Source organism: Nicotiana tabacum, chromosome 17 (assembly GCF_000715075.1).
Source record: "Nicotiana tabacum cultivar K326 chromosome 17, ASM71507v2, whole genome shotgun sequence".
Lineage (NCBI taxonomy): Eukaryota > Viridiplantae > Streptophyta > Magnoliopsida > Solanales > Solanaceae > Nicotiana > Nicotiana tabacum.
In genome coordinates, this window is record NC_134096.1 from 133,944,838 (window position 1) to 133,967,075 (window position 22,238).

At 39.3% G+C, this 22,238-nt stretch overlaps 3 pseudogenes; 2 read left to right on the forward strand and 1 right to left on the reverse strand.

The window, feature by feature from the left end:
• The window catches only part of LOC107804463 (uncharacterized), a 52,241-nt pseudogene that overhangs the window by 22,716 nt on the left and 7,287 nt on the right, over positions 1–22,238 (forward strand).
• LOC107781360 (protein EXORDIUM-like 7) lies at positions 1,430–2,844 on the forward strand (annotated as a pseudogene).
• LOC107763943 (uncharacterized) lies at positions 2,878–7,839 on the reverse strand (annotated as a pseudogene).

Consider the following 22,238-nt stretch of genomic DNA (forward strand, 5'->3'; position numbering starts at 1 on the left):
AGTTAAAATTGCTGAATACATATATGCTATTTTTTAAAAACATTTAAATTAAGTTATTTCCTTAAATGATCTCTTAACCTTAGAAGCCACAAGTAATCAACCAATTAAATTTATGACAGAACAAGAGTTGTCAAATTCTCCAATCAGTATGTACATATGCTTCTAAGTTCTAATTAATATGCTTTGCAATTAATCTCGTAATATAATAAGTTTAGAGTTTAAAGAGCTTTTATGCAATAAACAAGTGAAGGTTATGATTGTTCTCCAAAGAGAAAAATTCCACTTTTTCTTCAATTAATGATAGATAGATTGGGCAAAATCAGGAAATAGTAGGTGAAAGTGAAAAATGGAAAATTTATTCTTTTATACCCTTTGACAATTGCCTCAGTTTAAAGTCGAAAAATGGGGGATAGATAGATGTCAATGCATGTTACTCCACCATTTATAAAGTGTGAATATGACATTTCTCCTAGGATGGGGGAAACAAATTGTCAAAGATATTGACAAAGGAATAATGACTACCCTACAAACAAGGCAAAATGAGAAGAAAGGGTATCACTATCACATGCTTGCTTTAACACAGTGATGGTTTCACACTTATGATTTTGACTCAACTTTTGGTTTATGTTACCACCTTTTATGGCTTTACCATTGGTAAAGCCATCTGATTAATAAGTCAATTTGTTTCTTTAGAGAATAATCCTTAACGAGAAAGATTTTGATTCTGGCCTGGTTACCTTTTCTTTGTAAGCCGTGCGTAAAATCAAAGGCGAACCCAAGATTTCAAAGGAGAGGGACATATAAGCGGACTGCTCAATCAGTACTCGGACTTTTGATTTTAAGGGTTCCAAACAAAATATCCAATATATATATATATATATATATATATATATATATATATATATATATATATATATATATATATATATCTAGAATTTTTGTCGATGTTAACGGGATCCGATGACTCCTCTTCTCTTTACATAGGTCCACCTCAGCATAAAATAGATAATTTTATTGTAGAAATTGGTAAGTCAAGAGGGGTGAAAGGGGGATGGAGAGTTGGCTCAACAGAATAACTAATAAGAGTGTGCCTGAATTAAGATTAATAACTTGACCGATTGGTTTGAGAGAGAATCACAGAGCGATAGAATAAATAAAAAAAACTATATTTAAAAAGAGCTTACAATTAGTCCTAATATTATGTGAAAAACTATGAGGATTCTGTTGAATACTTTAAGAAAGGATTAGTCTGGAACCCTGGTAAAACCCTGTGAGATTTGTATACAATCAATGGATATGTATATATTTAACAAATGTAAATAAATGTTTCATTGCAGATCCCAATGTTTACCAGAATTGGTATAAATGCTGGTGCAAAATGTATTACTGTAGAAGGTTGGTTAGACATACAGGGACAACTACCATTTCTTTAGGCATTAGATGGAATAAAGAAAAAGAGGTAGTAAGTTAGTAACATGCATGGCCATAATTGAAACAAAGTAAAAAATGATATTATGATACAACAAATTCCATTGTCTCCCTCCAAAGAAAGAATATAAAAGTAATTTGAAGAATCCAATCTATCTACCAATCTCTCCATAAGTTCATCAATATTCCCTCTATATAAATCCCAAGAAATCTCCTTTTAAAAGCAACCCTTTATCTCCATACTGACAGAGCTTAGAGAAATGGACAGTAAGTTTCACTTTTTTCATTATCTCCAATTCTTGTTGCTGCTATCTTCTTCTTGCTTCTCACTTGTTTCTTTTTCTTGGATTCCATACAATGAAAATAAGAACTATGAAGGATCTTCTGATCTTGTTAATCTTGAATACCATATGGGCCCTGTTCTTTCTTCTCCTATTAAACTTTATGTAATATGGTATGGTCAATGGAACCCTTCTCATCAAGCAACCATTAGAGACTTTCTCAACTCATTTTCTTCTTCTTCTTACGCACCTCATCCTTCTGTTGCTGATTGGTGGCGAACCGTTCGACTTTACACAGATCAAACTGGCCAAAACATCTCAACCATTTCACTGTCTGGTGAATTCTTTGACTTCAAGTACTCACAAGGAAAGTACCTTAGCAGATTATCTATGCAATATGTGATTAAAAATGCAGTCAGATCATACCTAAAATCTCTACCTTTGAATTATAGGAATGGAGTTTACTTAGTGTTAACATCTTATGATGTTCAAGTTCAAAATTTTGTAGAGCTGTATGTGGTTTTCATTATTTCACATTCCCATCAATTCTTGGAGTGACAGTGCCTTATGCTTGGGTAGGTTATAGTGGGAAACAATGCCCTGGTTTCTGTGCTTATCCTTTTGCTTGGCCTAAGAATTCAGGGAAACCACCACCAAGCACAATAAATGGAGGAAACAGCTTAATGGGAGCACCAAATGGCGATCCGGGGGTCGATGGAATGATCAGTGTGATAGCTCATGAGATTGCTGAGGTCTCAAGTAACCCTCTTGTGAATTCTTGGTATGCTGGGGATGATCCTATTGCACCTACTGAGATTGCTGATTTGTGCTTAGGTGTTTATGGGACTGGTGCTGGTGGTGGATTTGTTGGGCAAGTGTATAAGGATTCATGGGGCAATGGTTTCAATTTGCATGGAGTTAAAGGGAGAAAATTTCTTGTTCAGTGGGTTTGGAACCCTCTTAGGAGGAGATGCTTTGGTCCTAATGCCATGGATTAAGTCAGTCATGATTGACTAGCTAAAAGGATGTTCTTCTTGTACAGAGTTGTTTTCAAGCTAAATTATTCCCCTTTAAAGTATTTTTGCTTTATGTAATTTCTTTCTTTTCCCCAACTGTTCTGCTAATTACTAGAGTCATTTTTTTGTTTCCAAATGTGCATTCTGCATACTTCATTCACCATAACTTTCTTTAGTCCTGCTTTCAAATTATTAAATAATGCTAATCAATTCACATGGTGGTAGTATAAAGGTGACTTGCTAACAAATAAATAAGATTGGCCTACAGACAGAAACAAAAGGTTGCTTCCTGTTATCTTTATTCTACTCTTATTATAACAAGCCTTCTCCAAATTCTATTGGAGTGAACTTTCTGGATTCAGCCTTACTTCAAAGTTCAGCTTGGTGACCAATTGAATTCTTATCTTCTTGAGTGCCAAAAGAGCTTCTTTCATTTTGATTCTTGCATCTGGTGATACTGAAGTGCAGCTTAAAGCCAATTCCATGACAGAAACCAAGCATTGCATCTCTGCATTTAGAGGTTCTTCCTTTGGTCTCATCAAATCTGCATCCACTAGTTGTGTAACTCCAGAAGGAAGCGAGTCGTTTACCCATTGTTTTAGGCTCAAATCTCCAGTAAACATTTCATCACTAGGCCTCCTCCTTGTGAATGTTTCCATCATCACGATACCAAAACTGTAGACGTCACAACTTGTTGATACAAGTCCATCTTGTCCATACTCTGCAACGACAAGTGAGAAATCATCAGTTCAAAGTATTTCATAATAGTTCGACAGATAAATGATGATGTGAGAAAGATAAAGGCAATAGGAGAAATTTAGGTACCTGGCGCAATGTATCCAATGGTCCCAATAGTGTTAGTTTGTCTAAAACTATCCTCTGCACCTAACAATTTCGCAATCCCAAAATCACTTAAATGCCCAACCATATTTTGATCTAGCAAAATGTTGCTAGGCTTCAAATCACAATGCACCACTGGCTCTGAATAACCGTTATGGAGATAGTCCAAGGCAGATGCTACATCTACCATTATGTCCAACCTATGCAACATGTCTAAGAATAAGTCATGAGAGTGTAACCATTTGTCTAGGGTGCCATTTGGCATGTACTCTAATATTAAGGCCTTGAACTTAGAGTTGGAACAAGAAGTTATGACTTTGGTCAGGTTCCTATGGCGAAGGTTGCGTAAGATCTCACATTCTGTGTCAAAGCTCTTGAATGCGCCTTCAAGTTCCAGTTTGAATACCTTTACTGCGAATGTCATCCCATCCTTTACTCCTTTGTACACCTTGCTAAAACTCCCAGTACCAAGCAAATTGTCCGCGCTGAATCCATCTGTTGCTTGTTGAAGTTCATAATATGAAACTCTTTCGTAGGCCCTCATGGATGATACCTGATCAGTTAATCCTGACGGCTCATTTCTATTTCTTCTTCTTCTTAAAATCAGAAATCCAAGGGCTAATGCAACAAATACTGATGTTATTCCCAAAAGACTATACAGGATCGAGAAAAACACTCGTTTTCTCCTTGTCCTCCGAGGAGAATTGGCTTGGCATGGCAGCACTTGGAGCCTTGAAGCACCACATAATGCATGATTAGACACAAATGACTGATTGGTGAAGTTTGCGAAAGGACCCCCAGATGGAATTTCTCCACTGAGTTTATTGAAGGAAACATTAAGGTATCTGAGGTACACAAGAGCTTCTAAGGACTTTGGTATTTCACCAGTTAGATTGTTATAACTTAAATCCAACAATTCCAAGCTTAACATTTTCCCAAAAGAATCTGGAATGGGGCCATCTAACCTGTTGTATGATAGAGAACAATTAATCAAATTTTGTAGACCTCCTATCGTGCTAGGAATCATGCCTGAAAAGTCATTGTATGACAATTCAATGTTTGTGACAGCCTTTAGATTTCCAATTAGGGGAGACAGAACACCAGAAAATGAATTTGATGCTGCATCAAATATCAATAGATCTTGAAGGCTCCACAGGCTCTCGGGTAAACTGGAGTTCAATCTGTTGGAAGCTAAATAAAGATTTCTCAAACTAGTAAGGTTCCCCAAACACGACGGTAATGGACCTGAAATTCTATTTTTCCTAACACTCAGGTCTCCAATATTTTGTAAAGAGCAAATTTCATCTGGAATAGTCCCACTTATCATGTTACTTTGTATAAAAAACCTTTGAATCTTCTGCAAACCTCTAACAGTTTTAGGGATGAACCCTGTCAAATCATTGACAAATAGATTTATGCTAATAACATTTGTTAGGTTTCCAATTTCTTCTGGTATAATGCCGCTGAGTTTGCACCCAGGTGCAGAAATTTCTTTAAGAGAGCTCGAGAAATCAGAAATCCAAGGGCTAGTGCAACAAATACTGATGTTATTCCCAAAAGACTATACAGGATCGAGAAAAGCACTCTTTTTCTCCTCGCCCTTCGCGGAGAGTTGACTTGACATGGTGGCACTTGGAGCCTTGATACACCACATAATGCATGATTAGACACAAAAGACTGATTGGTGAAGTTTACGAAAGGACCACCAGATGGAATTTCTCCGCTGAGTTTATTGAAGGAAACATTAAGGTATCTGAGGTACACAAGAGCTTCTAAGGACTTTGGTATTTCACCAGTTAGATTGTTATAACTTAAATCCAACAATTCCAAGCTTAACATTTTCCCAAAAGAATCTGGAATGGGGCCATCTAACCTGTTGTATGATAGAGAACAATTAATCAAATTTTGTAGACCTCCCATAGTGCTAGGGATCATGCCTGAAAAGTCATTGTATGTTAAATCAATGTTTGTGACAGCTTTTAGATTTCCAATTTGGGGAGATAGAATACCAGAAAATGAATTTGATGCTGCATAAAGTTGTGACAGATCTTGAAGGCTCCACAAGCTCTCAGGTAAATTGGAGTTCAATCTATTGGAAGCTAGATAAAGATTTCTTAAAGCAGTAAGATTCCCAAAACACGATGGCAACGGACCTGACATTTTATTTTGCCTTAAACTCAGGTCTCCTATATTTTGTAAGTAGCAAATTTCATCTGGTATGGTCCCGCTTATCATGTTACTTTGTATTAAAAATCTTTGAAGCTTCTGCATACCTCCAATAGATTTTGGAATGAATCCTGTTAAGTCATTTCCAAATAGTGATATCATTAATACATTTGTTAGGTTTCCAATTTCTTCTGGTATAATGCCTTTGAGTTTGCATCTGTACGCAGAAAATTTTTTGAGAGAGCTCGAGAAATTACCAACAGAAGCCGGAAGAATGCCATCCAAAGGATTTTGTCCAATGACCAGTTCTCCTAGATTTCGACATCTGGTCAATGAAGTCAGGAAGGTTAATTCTGAAGAGGGATTCTGGTTGATCAACTTGTTTTGCCCTAACTGTAGAAGTTGAAGGAATTCTAACTTACTTAGGGAATCAGGAATGGAGCCTGAAAAGCTGTTGTTTGAAAGGTCTAGAGCAATGAGTTTTGATGCATTAGAGATTGAAGCAGGGAAGAGGCCACTGAGATTATTTATTCCCAAATAAATTTCATTGAGATTTGGTGTCCCTTGGCCTACATTTAATGGGAGACTCCCTGAAAGCTGACAATCCACAATGGTCAAGATTTGGAGGGATGAAATGTTGAAAATGCTTGCTGGAATTGAGCCACTCAGCATTATTTTGATACAACCCGAATATTTGGAGCTTTTGAAGATATCCAATCTCCATTGGTATTTCACCTGTTAAATTAGGAAACTCAATAACACACAAGTGACTGAATTTAATTGAAGTGGCAGTGAGGAAAAGGGACAAAAATTAAAATTAACCGAACATCCAAAATGCATGTGGAGAAATAGAAAGACATCTCTTGAAACTAAATAGCACGCGAAATTGATGAATCCCATTTTAGATGCTTCGAGGGGAAATATATGCTTGAAAAGCACTTGCATGTCTTGCTAGATGAACATAAGAAAATAATACCTTTCAAGTAGGTAACTCCAAGCTGTAGTGCTGTCAGCATAGTTAAGTTCCCGATCTCTGTTGGTATGGTTCCAGTGAAATCATTTTGAGACAATGATAATATTTGAAGTTTTGAGCAGTTCTGCAAATTTGGAGGAATCAAGCCATCAAACCGATTGCTTGAAAGTGCAAGTGCCTCTAAATCTGGAAGATTGTCACATATATTTCCAGGAAGTTTCCCATAAAGGTTGTTCTTTGTTAAACCAATCTGTTTAAGTGATGACTGGTTAAACATAGTTGGTGGTATAGAGCCTATAAGCTTATTATCTTGCAGGTCTATGGAAGTCAGGCAACAAAGTCTACTGATTTCTTGAGGAATTTCTCCACCAAGAAAATTCCCTCGTAGTCTTAAATACTTTAGTTTTGTTATATTAAAAAGGGATGGAGGGATATTACCCGAAAATTGGTTAAACGAAAGGTACAAGGAATGGAGGTTTGGTAACAGACCGAAAAATGATGGGATTGCACCAGTAAAGTTGTTATTCATGACATTGATCATTTTCAATCTCCTCAAACGAGCTAACTCCTCAGGCAAACTCCCATAGAAGCTATTGTTTCTGATATCGAGGGAAATGAGAAATGAGAGATTTCCAAGCTGTGGTGGAACCATTCCTTTAAGGTTCATACTAGAAAGATTTAAGGCAGTGACTCTTTGGTGGCGAGAGCCACAAGTAACTCCAATCCAACTACAAGTAGGGGTGAAAATGGACCAGTTTCTTGCTAAGAGGTGATGAGAATTATATAAAGAAAATTGAGATCGCAAGGTAAGAAGTGCTGTTTGATCAGTAGTGATATTGGCAATCGACAAACAAGTACTCATTTGCTGAAGCAGCAAAAGCACAACAGCAAGATGAATACAGCCTTTCTCCATTACACTTTGGAAGACACTCTTCACAAATATGTGTTTTGAAGTCATGGCTCATTGGATATTCATGCTTTCTAGGAGTAAGTTATAGAAACTTAATGTAATGATCTGGCCTTATTTTGGCCTTGTTCTAAGAGGCCTTGGTGACCAATTTAAGACCATAAGAATTGAGAGTTGCTGGCCAAATTATAGCCAAGCAACTCCAATTCCTCTCGCTATAAATTGAGCTGATTCTAGCTCATTCCAAACACACCAATAAGATTTGAGTCTTTATTTCTTTTCTTCCTCTCCTCCCTTATTGAGAGTTGTTTGTAAGAGAGTTGAGTGTTGGAAAACACTTGTGTGATCTCCTTTTTTTTTGAGTGATCTTATGAAGTTATTCTCTCGGGAGGATTTGGGATTAATTAGAGTATTTACTCTAATTTTGTACACTCTTTTGTACTCATGTTGCTATAGTGAAATTGCTCTTCTCCGCTTGTGGACGTAGGTCACACTCACCGAACCACGTTAAATTAGTGCCTTCTTTATATGCTTTAATTGATGTTGTTATTGTTGCGGAAGCCAAATGTATATAGTGTGAATGAGTCACAACTACTATACCAAAAATTATGACAACCACTAAATAATAAACAAGACAATAAGACAACAATAAAAGAACACCAGGATTTACGAGGTTCGGCCAATTTTGCCTACTTCCTCGGACACAATCAATATTTTATTCCACTCCAAAATTACAAGTGAAATAATACCAAAGAGAGAAGATACAAATGCCTTAAGAAGATAAAAAAAGGCAAATGAGAGGTGTTTTTAAAATCCTAAACATTAGGCTTCTTTTTATAGGGTGAAATTCCCATTCAAAATTGTCATCCACCGATGTGGGACTTTTGATAATTTCAACAAATCTCCACCTTGGCAAAATTCCACATCTTCAATTTTCTCTCAATAATAAATTTTGGTTGTGTCTTCATCTTCAATCTTTAGTGTTCAACAATGTTGATCAAATCCAAACAATGTTGAAACTTGACCGCAGTCACCGCTTTTGTCAGCTTATCAGCAGGGTTCTCCGTAGTATGAATTTTCTTCACCGTGACTCCACCTTCTTCTATGATTTCTCGTACGAAATGATACCGAACATCAATGTGCTTCGTCCTTGCATGATAAACTTGGTTCTTCGCTAATTGAATAGCACTTTGACTATCACAAAAAATTATAATATTTTTTTGTTCAATACCAAGCTCCTTTAGCAACCCCTGAAGCCAAATTGCCTCCTTCACAGCCTATGTAATAGCCATGTACTCTTCCTCTGTTGTAGACAAAGCAACTGTTGACTGCAAAGTAGACTTCCAACTAACTGGTGCCTTTGCAAAAATAAACACATAACCAGTAGTTGACCTTTGTTTGTCCAGATCACCCGCAAAATCTGAGTCACAATATCCAACTACAGACCGATTGCCTTCCTGCTCAAAAACTAACCCAACATCTACAGTACTATGAATATACCGTAGAATCCATTTCACAGCTTGCCAATGCTCCTTTCCTGGATTATGCATATATCTGCTAATAACTCCAACAGCTTGTGAAATGTCAGGTCTCGTACAAACCATTGCATACATCAAGCTACCAACAGCATTTGCGTATGGTACCCTTGACATATACTCCTGTTCAGTTTCATCCTTTGGCGACATAGTAGTACTTAGCTTAAAATGGGGAGCAAGTGGCGTACTAATTGGTTTAGTCTTCTTATCTATGCCAAAACGCTGTAATACTCTCTTCAAATATTCTTTCTGAGATAAACAGAGTTTCTTTGAACGTCTATCTCTTATTATCTCCATGCCAAGAATTTTCTTTGCCTCACCCAGATCCTTCATCTCGAACTCCTCCTTCAGTTGAATCTTCAACTTATCAATTTCTTCCGAATTCTTGGAAGTTATCAACATATCATCAACATATAGGAGAAGATATACAAAGGAACCATCATTAAGTTTGCGCAAATACACACAATGATCGTATTTGCTTCTCTTGTACCCTTGCCGCAACATAAACTTGTCAAATCGCTTGTTCCATTGTCTAGAAGATTGTTTCAATCCGTACAATGATTTTTCAAGTTTGCATACCATATTTTCTTTTCCAGCAACTTTGAATCCTTCTGGCTGATTCATGTAGATTTCCTCCTCCAAGTTTCCATGTAAAAACGCAGTTTTTACATCCATCTGAACTAGTTCCAAATCCAAATGTGCTACCAAAGCCAACATAATTCTAATGGAGGAATATTTTACAACTGGAGAAAATACTTCATTGTAATCAATTCCCTACTTCTGAGCATATCCTTTGGCCACCAATCTTGCTTTGTAGCGAACATCTTCTTGGTTAGAAAATCCTTCTTTCTTTGCAAATATCCATTTGCACCCAATTATTTTCTTTCCCTTCGGGAGATTGACCAATTTCCATGTATGATTCTGATGAAGGGACTGCATTTCTTCATTGATGGCAATCCTCCACTTATCTTCTTCTGAACTTTGGATTGTGTCTTTATAAGTGGTAGGAACACCATCAGCTACAATTGAGGTTGCACAAGCAACCGTCTCTATGAGACGAACAGGTTTCGTTATTGTCCTTTTTGGCCTGCTGGTTGCTATTGATTCAAGTCGTTGTCGAGGTTCCTGATTTGGAATCTCCCTCTCTACTGGCTCTTCTTCCAGAGGGTAATCTTCATGAGTTTCCTCCTCTGCTTCTTGTGTAGGAAAAATAAATTTTCCCTCAAACTCCACTTACTTTGATGCACCACCAGTTTGTTTGACATCTTCAACTGTCACCTTATCTGTTATGGAAGATTCATCAAAGGTAACATCTCTGTTGAATATAATATTCCTTGTCTTTGGACACCATAAGCGGTATCCTTTGACTCCAGAAGTAATCCCCATAAATATAGCCTTTTTTGCTCTCGGATCCAATTTTGACTCTTTCACATGATAGTATGCAATTGAGCCAAACACGTGCAAAGAGTCATAATCTACAGCAGGTTTTCCATACCATTTTTCAAAAGGTGTCTTGCCATCAATAGCAACAGATGGTAGACGATTAATGAGGTGGCATGCATATGTAATTGCCTCAGCCCAAAATTCTTTGCCCAAGTCAGCATTGGACAACATACACCGTACCTTCTCCAGTAAAGTCCGGTTCATACGTTCTGCCACTCCATTCTGTTGTGGTGTATGTCTGACAGTGAAGTGTCGGACGATGCCATCATTTTCACAGACCTTATTGAAATGATCATTTTTGTATTTACCTCCATTGTCTGTGCGAATACACTTGATCCTCCTGCCTGTTTGATTCTCCACCATCGTCTTCCATTTGAGAAAAATTCCCAACACTTCATCTTTCCTCTTAATTGTATACACCCACACTCTTCGGGAAAAATCATCAACAAAGGTTACAAAATAGTGCTTCCCACCCAATGAAGGTGTTTTGGAAGAACCCCAAATATCAGAGTGTACATAATCCAAAATGCCTTTAGTATTATGGATCGCTGTACCAAATTTAACCCTTGTCTGTTTCCCTTTGACACGATGCTCGCAAAACTCCAAGTTGCAAGTCTTTACGCCTTTTAACAATCCTTGATTAGATAGAGCTTTCAAGGATTTCCCTCCAGCATGTCCCAAGCGCATGTGCCATAGCCTGGTTGCTTCTGCCTCTTTGTCATCACTGGATGTCACTGTTGCTGTCCCAATAACTGTACTACCACGATAGCGGTACATGTTATTGTTCTTCCGATTGGCCTTCATTACCACTAGTGCACCGGAGCAAATTCTCATCACTCCATTTTCTGCAATGATTTTGAACCCTTTTGATTCTAGGGCTCCCACATAGATGAGATTCTTCTTCAAACCCGGTACATATCGAACATCTGTTAATGTTCTGATCATTCCATCATGGCTCCTTAATCTTATTGAACCAATGCCATATGAGGTAAGAGGGCTGTTATCCGCTGTGTGGATGACTCCATATTCTCCTTCTTGAAAATTTACGAACCAGTCCTTGTTGGGACACATATGATAGCTACAAGCCGAGTCCATCAACCATATGTCTGATGGAGTTGATAACTCTGTTGTAACTAATGAGAAGTCTGAATCATCACAATCAGCTACATTTGAATCCATAATGGCCTTTCCATTGTTATGTCTGGCCTTATTCTTCAACTTCGGACAGTCTTTCTTCTAGTGCCCCTTTCCTCGACAAAAGGCACATTCATATTTGCTGGGTCTAGATCTCGACTTGGATCTTCCCTTCTTAGTCCTCGTTTGATTTTGAGGACGACCCCTCACAATTAGTGCTTCTCCTTCTCCGCCCTTCTGTTTTTCTCCCTTTCTTTGTTCATACCTGTACAAAGCCAAACAAACTTTTCTGAGAGAAGTTTCGTCATTTCCATGGAGTAGAGTAGTTTCAAGGTGCTCGTACTCATTAGGAAGTGACCCCAACAACATCAAGGCCAAGTCACCATCATCAAAAGTTGCATCCATATTTTGCAAATCTGTGACCAACTTATTGAAACTGGTGATATGTTCATTCATTGTGGTACCAGGAACATAAGTGAAGCGAAATAGTCTCTTCTTCATGTATAATTTATTTTGACTGTTTTTCTTCAAAAATTTATCCTCCAGTGCTTTCCATAATTTACGTGCAGAAGTTTCCTTTGTGTATGGATATTTCTGCTCTCTAGCAAGATAGGATCGAATGGTACCGCAAGCAACACGATTGATGATTTTCAAATCTTCTTCTCCAATAACATCTGGCTTCTTTTCTTCAATGGCAAGATCTAGCCCTTGTTGAAAAAGAACATCTAGAACCTCGCCCTGCCACATCCTAAAATGTCCTGACCCGTCAAAAATTTCTACCGTAAATTTCACATTTGACATAATTCTTGTCATAAGCGAAGATGCCAACGATGACGTATTATTGACACTTGATGTAGATTCTTCTTGTTTATTGTCTCCCATTTTGACACAAATATTATTTAGTAGCTGACGACACAAATCAAGATTATTTCATTTCTGGTGTGAAAGATCAGACTAAGCTGCAACCACAGAGCATACTCAGGCAGAACTTTGACTCAGTTACCAAGATAGATCTTTTCTGATGTGGAAGATCAGACTATGCTGCAACCACAGAGCATACTTAGACAGTAATCTGGCTCTGATACCAATTGTTGCGGAAGCCAAATGTATATAGTGTGAATCACAACTACTATACCAAAAATTATGACAACCACTAAATAATAAACAAGACAATAAGACAACAATAAAAGAACACCAGGATTTACGAGGTTCGGCCAATTTTGCCTACTTCCTCGGACACAATCAATATTTTATTCCACTCCAAAATTACAAGTGAAATAATACTAAAGAGAGAAGATACAAATGTCTTAAGAAGATAAAAAAAGGGCAAATGAGAGGTGTTTTTAAAATCCTAAACATTAGGCCTCCTTTTATAGGGTGAAATTCCTATTCAAAATTGTCATCCACGGATGTGGGACTTTTGACAATTTCAACAGTTATCAACTTACATTGTCTTTGTTATTGTCATTATAACGTTGTTCGGCTAAATTCCGCACTACCCGGGTTTCCGATCATTACACTTAAAAGAACCTGAACATCACACCTACTTTTCACAGAAACGAGTGGAATTTTCTTCTGAACAAGAACATTAAGTCTGATGGTGATTTTGCATCACTAGATCTTAAGAAGGAACGCTAAGTCAACTTTGAGTTTCTTTCTGAGGTTGTCATCCCTTTGATTAATCTTTCTTTCACACTGGCCATGAAAAAGCTGTAATCTTAAAGCTTGAAAGATCAGAAATATTGGAGTTGTGTACACACTAACCAAACTGAAACAAATATCTGGAGATAACGTCAGAAGTTTTTGAATTGAGATGTTGATAGAAGTGCTTGATTTTTGACTGACCATATAAATTTTCAAAGCATGTTTCTCTGAAAAATGTTAGAAACATCAAAAGTCACGAAGATCTAAGCGGAACTGTTCAAATGTTATTTCTTTCCTAGCAACTTTATTTTCCCAAGCCATGTTGAATTGATCTTGGACTGTAAAAGTAGCAAATCTTGAACAACCATTTAGAAGAGATAAGCATTTAGTAGATAAATCTAAATGATGGGTCAAAGAGTGCTATTCTTAGGTATAGTCCAATGACTAAGTTCGTCAAGGCTCAGATAAGAAAGAGGTAACCAGGAGAGTTATTGACAATGAACAATGGATAGTAACTTGCTGCAGCCGTCTTTATATTACACAGCTAGTTTGGCATTTCTTGTAGGGTATATGGAAAGCTGCACAAGAGTGTTGCTCTATTACCCTCCACTTCCAACCAAGAGGTTGTGGGTTCGAGTCACCCAAGAGCAAGGTGGGGAGTTCTTGGAGGGAGGGAGCCGAAGGTCTATCGAAAACAGTCTCTCTACCCCAGGGTAGGGGTAAGGTCTACGTACACAATATCCTCCTCAGACCCCACTAGTGAGATTATACTTTGTTGTTGTTGTATCCGGAAAGGGAGCATGTTTTGTTTGACTTTTCCCCCCTTTTTCTATCTTTTTTATTTGGTGTCCCACCCTTTAAGATATTGTTAGGATCAGAAGAAAAAATGTAACCTAAATCATGCTGGCACTGGTAGAAAAAGGGGGGAAAAGTCAAACAAAACATGCTCCCTTTCCGGATACAACAACAACCCAGTATAATCCCACTAGTGGGGTTTGGGGAGGGTAGTGTGTACGCAGACCTTACCCCTACCTTAGGGTAGAGAGGCTATTTCCAAATGACCCTCGCCATCCTTCCCTCCAAGAACTCCCCACCTTGCTCTTGGGGTGACTCGAACTCACAACCTCTTGGTTGGAAGTGAAGGGTGCTTACCATCAGAGCAACCCACCTTAGGGACAACCAGGGTACCATCGATAAATCCCAGCTTGTTCTTTGCAGATAAGGCAATAATGACTGCCCTTCTCCAACCTCCATATCTTTTTCCATCAAAATCTGAGGACACAAGGTTCATCCCTGGATAGTCAGAAGGATGAAGGTATTAAGGGTGAGTAGAGTCAGTCACTCCTGAAGCAATGGTAACTGTAGGTGCAGGAGCATTGGTGGTGGTAGTAGGAGAAGCTAGAGTATCAGCCAACTGTGGTTAAGAACCCATAGCAGACAAGCTTAAGAGAAGAAGACAAATGAGAAGGAAAACTGAATTATGACTGAGAAAACAGAAAATGATAGCAGAATCAAACCTGCTCTGAAACCATGACAAAATGAGAGAATGATTTGAAGATTACTTTTTTGTATATTCAATAAAATGTGTGTTTAGTCACTGTACATACCTAGGATTATATACAAAAGGAATGAATCTAGGGCTACATGCTATATTACCAAGTGGCAATGTTCTATTAGCTTGTATAAAGGTGTATATAAAATAAATACAAGGAAGGAAGAAATAATTAAAATACATGGTGTAATGTGCTGAGCACTATGGGAATAAACAATTAAAATACATGGTGTAATGTGCTGAGCACTAAGAGAATATTCTAGAACAATGTAATAATGGTAATAAAAGATTAAAATACATAGTGTAATGTGTTGAGCACTATGAGAATATTTTGGAACAATGTAGTAATTGTACTTCCTAATCAGAAAATTCTAGACATTTTTGTGCAAAACTTCATCGTCTCCAACACATTTCTGTTGATCCTAACAATATCTTAGCAACTGACTGGTATTCTTTTAGCCCAGTTTGCAGCTGGGTTGGAATCACTTGCAGCTCTCGCCACCATAGAATCCTAGCTTTATACATTTCAAGCATGCAACTTCATAGTACTATTCCTGCACACCTTGGAAACCTCACATTTCTCTCTTCCCTCATCGTCAGCAACAACACTTTCCATGGGGAGTTTCCACAAGAATTGGCTCATTTGTAGAGGTTGAAAATGTTTCGTTGCTCAAGAAATAACTTCACTGGTGCTATTCCATCATTTTAAGCTTGTTACCAAACCTTCGCTTTGTTTGCCTATTCGGAAACCAATTTTTCGGAGGAATCCCATCTTCCCTTTCCAATCTATCACAACTGAAAGAGTTATGTCTGGAAATTATCTCAAAGGAGAGATCCCTTGAGAACTTGGTGATCTTCGTTATATGACTATCCTAGATCTGCAAGATAACCAGCTTAGAGGCCCTATACCACCATCAATCTTTAACATTACAACAATGTAAATCATTACTCTTTCTAAAAAATAATCTTACTGGTAAGTTTCCAACAACTATATGTGACCATCTTCCAAACTTGGAAGGGCTTTACCTCTCAGAAAACATCCTAGATGGCATTATTCCACCAAACCTAGAAAAATGCATAAAGCTTCAAATCTTGTCATTGGCTAATAATGAGTTCACTGGAACTGTACCGAAAGAGTTAGGCAACATAACAGCTCTTACAGGATTAGCTCTTGGAGGACAACACTTGGAAGGTAGTATGATATTTCCTTAAGAGAAATCAGAAATCTTCTTCCTTTTTTCTCTCTCGCAGTCGAAAGTACTCATATATTTCCTCCACTTGATAGGAGAGATCCCTCAAGAACTTGGTGCTCTTCGTTACCTGACTTCATTATACCTGCAAGAGAACCAGCTTACTGGCTCTATCCCACCATCAATCTTTAACATTACGACAATGCAAAAGATTATTCTTACCAGCAACAATCTTACTGGTAAACTTCCAACAACTATATGTGACCATCTTCCAGACTTGGAAGTGCTTGCCATCTCAAACAACTACCTAGATGGCGTTATTCTACCAAACTTAGAAAAATGCAGAAAGCTTGATATCTTGATATTGTCTAAAAATAAGTTCATTGGAACTGTACCAAGAGAGTTAGCCAACTTGAGAGATCTTACAGAATTATATCTTGGAGTACAGCAATTGGGAGGTAGTATGATATTTCCTTACAAGAAATTTGAAGTTTGCTTATTTTTTCTCTTCCGTCAAATTGATACTCATATTTTCCCCACTTGATAGGAGAGATACCTGTGGAGTTAGGTAATCTTAAGAAACTACAAACACTATCATTATACCAGAATGAGTTTACTTGTTCTATCCCTGCAAGCATTTTCAACATGTCAGCACTGCAGAACCTAGCACTTGAACAAAACAGGCTTTCAGGTACTCTACCATCAGATTTAGGCCATGGAATGTCCAGCATAGAAAACTTTAATTGTGCATATTATGAGTGGTTTTATCCCTGCTTCTATCTCAAATTCCTCAAGACTTAGAGGTCTTGATCTCGAAATCAATAGTTTCACAGGCCCAATTCCTGAGTCACTTGGTAACTTAGAATACCTTGAGATGCTAAACTTGCAATGGAATGATTTTTCCAGTGATTCGGCAATGAGCTTCCTGACATCTTTAACAAACTGTAGGAAATTAAGGGTTCTCAGTTTTGCTGAGAATTCATTAGATGGTGTTTTTCCTGCATCAGTTTGAAATTTTTCTGCTATGCAAATTTTTGAAGGACAGGGTTGTAAACTGATGGGCATCATTCCTGAAGAAATTGGTAATCTTACTGGACTGACAAGGATGAGTCTGCAAAACAATGAGTTGGCTGGACATATTCCAAAAACTGTCCAAGACATGTTGAAACTTCAAGAACTTTACCTATATGGAAACAAGATAGAAGGAACCATACCAAATGTTATCTGCAATTTAAAGAGTCTTGGTGCATTAGATTTGTCAGGAAATTATTTTTCTGGTTCAGTGCCAGCGTGCTTAGGGAACGTTACCAGTTTGAGGAATTGTATACGGTCGAAATAGATTTCGGCCTTTGTACGTTTTCGAAGGGTAAGCGATCGAAGTGAGAGCTCGAGAAGAGTTCCGAGGATAGTACATACAAGCCTCGAGCTCCAAGACCGACTGAGGAATCGGCTCGGGTTCATTATCAAGCCCATGACCAAATCGAACCGCAGGGCAAAGAGAAGGTTGTCGGAGATGCACAAACCGATTGACACCCACCCCGAATGTCGAACTCGAACTCAAGGCCGAGGTCTCGATCTAATACCGAGCTCGAGCCCGTATCGAGCTCGCATACAGGAGCCGTTGCAACCGCACTAAGGGAGGGAATCTTGGCAGGAATCGAGGAAAAGATAATTCATCATGGGTTCTCCACTATATATTTTTTATTATAAATAAAGTAAGATCCCTCTACTATAAAGGGAGAATCCTTGTAAGCACAAAGGACGGACACATTGTAAGACAAGACTACTTCTATTTATTGAAGAGTAAATCTCTTAAGCTTGTTTTACTCAACATACTCATTCTTCTAATTCAATAATTTATATCTCATTTCTATAGCCAAGAATCCAAATATTTCCACTTCTACGTACAATTTATGTCAAGCTATATCACATATCTTTAGAACTACTTATAAATTCAACTATCCGATTTTTCGGATAAACAGTTTGGCATCCACCGTGGGGCTAAGGATAACAGTGGTTGTTTGACACAAATCCATAATACACACCAGTTCACAACTCCGAGTCAGCAATAGCAAACCCTCGATTCATGGCTTTACCTTTCGACCACGAAGCCGGCATTCAGGATAAAACCAACAACTTGATACCCAGGGCCGGAAGGCCACTAAACGATATCACTGAAGCTTGAGTCGGAGTACCTGAAATCCGAGTCGGAGCACCATTAGATGTCAATTCACAAGTGGATTTTGAGGCGAACCAACGTTCCGAACCGAAAAAGAGCATTCAGGGCGGTACTCGATCCGTAGCTAGAGACGCCCATAACGTGGAGGAGATCGGAGTCAGCTTACAGATGATCTTCGAGATGTTACAAGGCCAGCAAATAGCGATAGCTCAGTTGTAGAGCCAAACTCAAGTACAAAGTAGGTCGGAGCCCGATCCGCTCCGAAAAATCCCCCACAGAACGGAGTCAGCCATAGTGAAGTCAAACGAGCAAGAATCGGGGACTACTCCCGAAATTACCAAATTGCTCGAGGAACTCACAAAACGAGTCGAAGCCAACGATAAAAAAGTAGAAACATATAATTCCAGGGTCGATCAGATCCCGGGAGTCCCACCAATGATAAAAGGGCTGGATTCGAAGAAATTCATCCAAAAGCCTTTTCCCTCGAGTGCAGCCCCAAAACCAATCCCCAAAAAATTACTTATGCCCGAAATTCCCAAATATAACGGTACGACCGATCCCAACGAATACGTCACCTCTTGCATGTGTGCCATCAAAGGTAACGATTTGGAAGACGACGAGATCGAATCCATGTTATTGAAGAAATTTGGAGAGACCCTCTCGAAGGGAGCGATGATTTGGTATCATAATTTGCCCCCAAATTCCATCGATTCTTTTGCCATGTTAGCGGATTCGTTTGTAAAGGCACATGATGGTGCCATAAAGGTTGCAACAAAGAAATCGGACCTCTTTAAAGTAAAGCAAAACGGTAATGAAATGTTGAGGGAGTTCGTGTCCCGATTTTAAATGGAACGCATGGAATTGCCACCGGTCACAGACGACTGGGCCGTCCAAGCTTTCACCCAAGGGTTGAACGAGCAAAGTTCAATAGCATCACGTCGGCTGAAGCAAAATTTGATCGAGTATCCAGCAATGACTTGGGCGGATGTACACAACCGATATCAGTCAAAAATCAGGGTCGAAGACAACCAGTTGGGAGCTCCTTCCGGATCCATGCACCAGAACAGGGTAGCTATTAAAAACCAGAGGGATATCGACAAAGAACGAAGGTCAAACAAAGACCGATATCAACCGTACGTCGTAGATCGAATGAACAATGGCTCAGCGTACAATTCCGCTCGGAACAATTGAAGAAGTGATCGAGGACAAAATTCTCGGGGGCTTATGAGCAAGGGTGGCTTCGATAAATATGGCGATCCTATAGAGGCACCTCGACTATCGGAGTACAATTTCAGCGTCGACGCATCGGGCATTATATCGGCGATCGGAAGAATCAAAGACACTAGGTGGCCCAGACCCATGCAAACCGACCCTTCCCAAAGAAACCCGAATTAAATGTGCAAGTATCATGGCACACATAGCCACAGGACCGAGGATTGCAGAAAATTAAGAGAAGAGGTAGCCCGCTTATTCGATGAGGGCCACCTTCGAGAGTTCCTCAGTGACCGAGCCAGGAATCACTCCAGAGAAAGAGACGCCAGCAAAAAGGATAAACAAGAGGAACCTCTGCATATCATTCATATGATCATCGGCGGAGTTGATACTCCGCAAGGGCCCATGATCAAGTACGGCAAGATACCGGCCACAGGGGAAAAATGAACTTGAAGTTATGTACCCGAGGGCACTTTATCATTCGGAATTGAAGAAGCGGAGGGCATCTCTCAACCTCACAATGACGCTCTGGTAATTTCTATCCTATTAAATAAAGCTCAAGTTAAGCGTGTTTTAGTAGATCCAGGTAGCTCTGCGAATATCATCCGATCTTGGGTAGTGGAGCAGCTAGGTTTGTAGAATCAAGTCGTTCCCGCAGCTCGAGTCTTGAACGGTTTCAATATGGCCAATGAAACGACTAAATGGGAGATCACTCTACCAGTGAATGTAGCCGGAACCATCCAAAATACCAAATTTCACGTAATTGAAGGGGATATGAGGTACAATGCCCTACTTGGAAGACTTTGGATCCACAATATTAAGGCGGTGCCTTCGACCCTCCACCAAGTAATAAAATTTCCTATGTCGGACGGTGTGAAAACAGTACACGAGGAGCAACATGCTGCGAAGGAAATATTTGCGGTCGATGAGGTAATACTGATGCCAATGCTATCGGTCTCGGAAAGATCGAGCACTAAAGATAGACGAGAAACCAAATGGCAATCACAACCACCGGTCTCGACCGAACCGGTAATAGGAAATAGAGGATGGCGAGGAAGAGTTTCTGACACCTCGAGCTTTTATCATCCCCGACGACTCCGACGCCACCAAATCTACGATCGAAGAACTGGAGCAGGTTATATTAATCAAATATCTACCCGAGAAAAAGGTATACTTGGGAACGGGATTGACCCCCGAACTCAGGGAAAAACTCATTCAATTTCTTATTGATAACATAGACGGTTTTGCTTGGTCCCATTTAGACATGGCAGGGATCCCACCATCAATAACAACACACCAGCTGAGCTTGCACCCTAGGTTCAAACCGGTGAAGCAAAAAAGAGGACCTTAGTCCGAGGTAAAACACGTATTTGTAAAGGATGAGGTAACTAAACTTCTCAAAATAGGATCAATTCAGGAGGTAAAATATCCCGAGTGGTTAGCCAACGTAGTTGTAGTCTCTAAAAAGGGGAACAAACTTAGAATGTGCATAAATTATAAAGATCTAAACAAAGCATACCCCAAAGATTATTTTCCACTGCCTATCATCGATCGAATGATCGATGCCACAGCCGGCCACGAGATCCTTACTTTTCTCGACGCCTACTCCAGGTACAATCAAATTCGAATGAACCCGAAGGATCTAGAAAAGACTTCATTTATCACCAAATATAGAACCTATTGCTATAATGTAATGTCATTCGGGCTAAAAAACGTAGGAGCTACTTACCAGCGCCTAGTGAATAAAATGTTCGAAGAACAAATAGGTAAGCCGATGGAAGTTTACATTGATGAAAAGATAGTTAATTCCCTGCGCACAGAGGACCATTTGACTCATTTGCAGGAAATGTTCAAGATCTTAAGAAAATACAACATGAAGCTCAACCCCGAGAAATGTGCTTTCGGGGTTGGATCGGGCAAATTCCTTGGTTTTATGGTATCGAATCGGGGAATCGAGATCAACCCCGACAAAATTAAGGCCATCGAAGACATCACCGTCGTGGATAGCGTGAAAGCAGTACAAAGGCTGACCGGGCGGATAGCTACCTTAGGCCGATTCATTTCGAGGTCATCAGATCGAAGCCACAAGTTCTTCTCCCTACTCAAAAGGAAGAGCGATTTCGCCTGGACCCCGGAATGCCAATAGGCACTAGAAAAATTGAAGCGGTACCTATCGAGCCCACTACTACTTCACACTCCGAGTACAGATGAGAAGTTGTACTTATACTTGGCGGTGTCGGAAATCACGCTAAGTGGTGTCCTAATTCGAGAAGAGCAAGTTACACAGTTTCCTATTTATTATGTAAGTCGGACCTTAGGGGAAGCAGCGGCTAGATACCCTCACTTAGAGAAATTAGCACTTGCACTAATAAGCGCCTCTAGAAAGTTAAGACCATACTTTCAATGTCACTCCATATGCGTTCTGACCACTTACCCACTTCGCAATATTCTGCACAAGCCCGAACTATCGGGTCGACTGGCCAAATGGGCCGTCGAACTCAGTGGGTACGATATCGAATATCAACCCCGTACGACCATCAAGTCCCAAATTTTAGCGGACTTCGTGGCCAATTTCATGTCGACCCTCGCACCCGAAGTTAAAAAGGAACTGTTGTTAAAATCGGGTACGTCGTCGGGGGTTTGGACCTCAAATGTGAAGGGGTTCGATCTTGACATCGTACTGAAATGTCCCACATGTGGCATTATTAGACAATCCATCAAAACCACTAGATTAACTA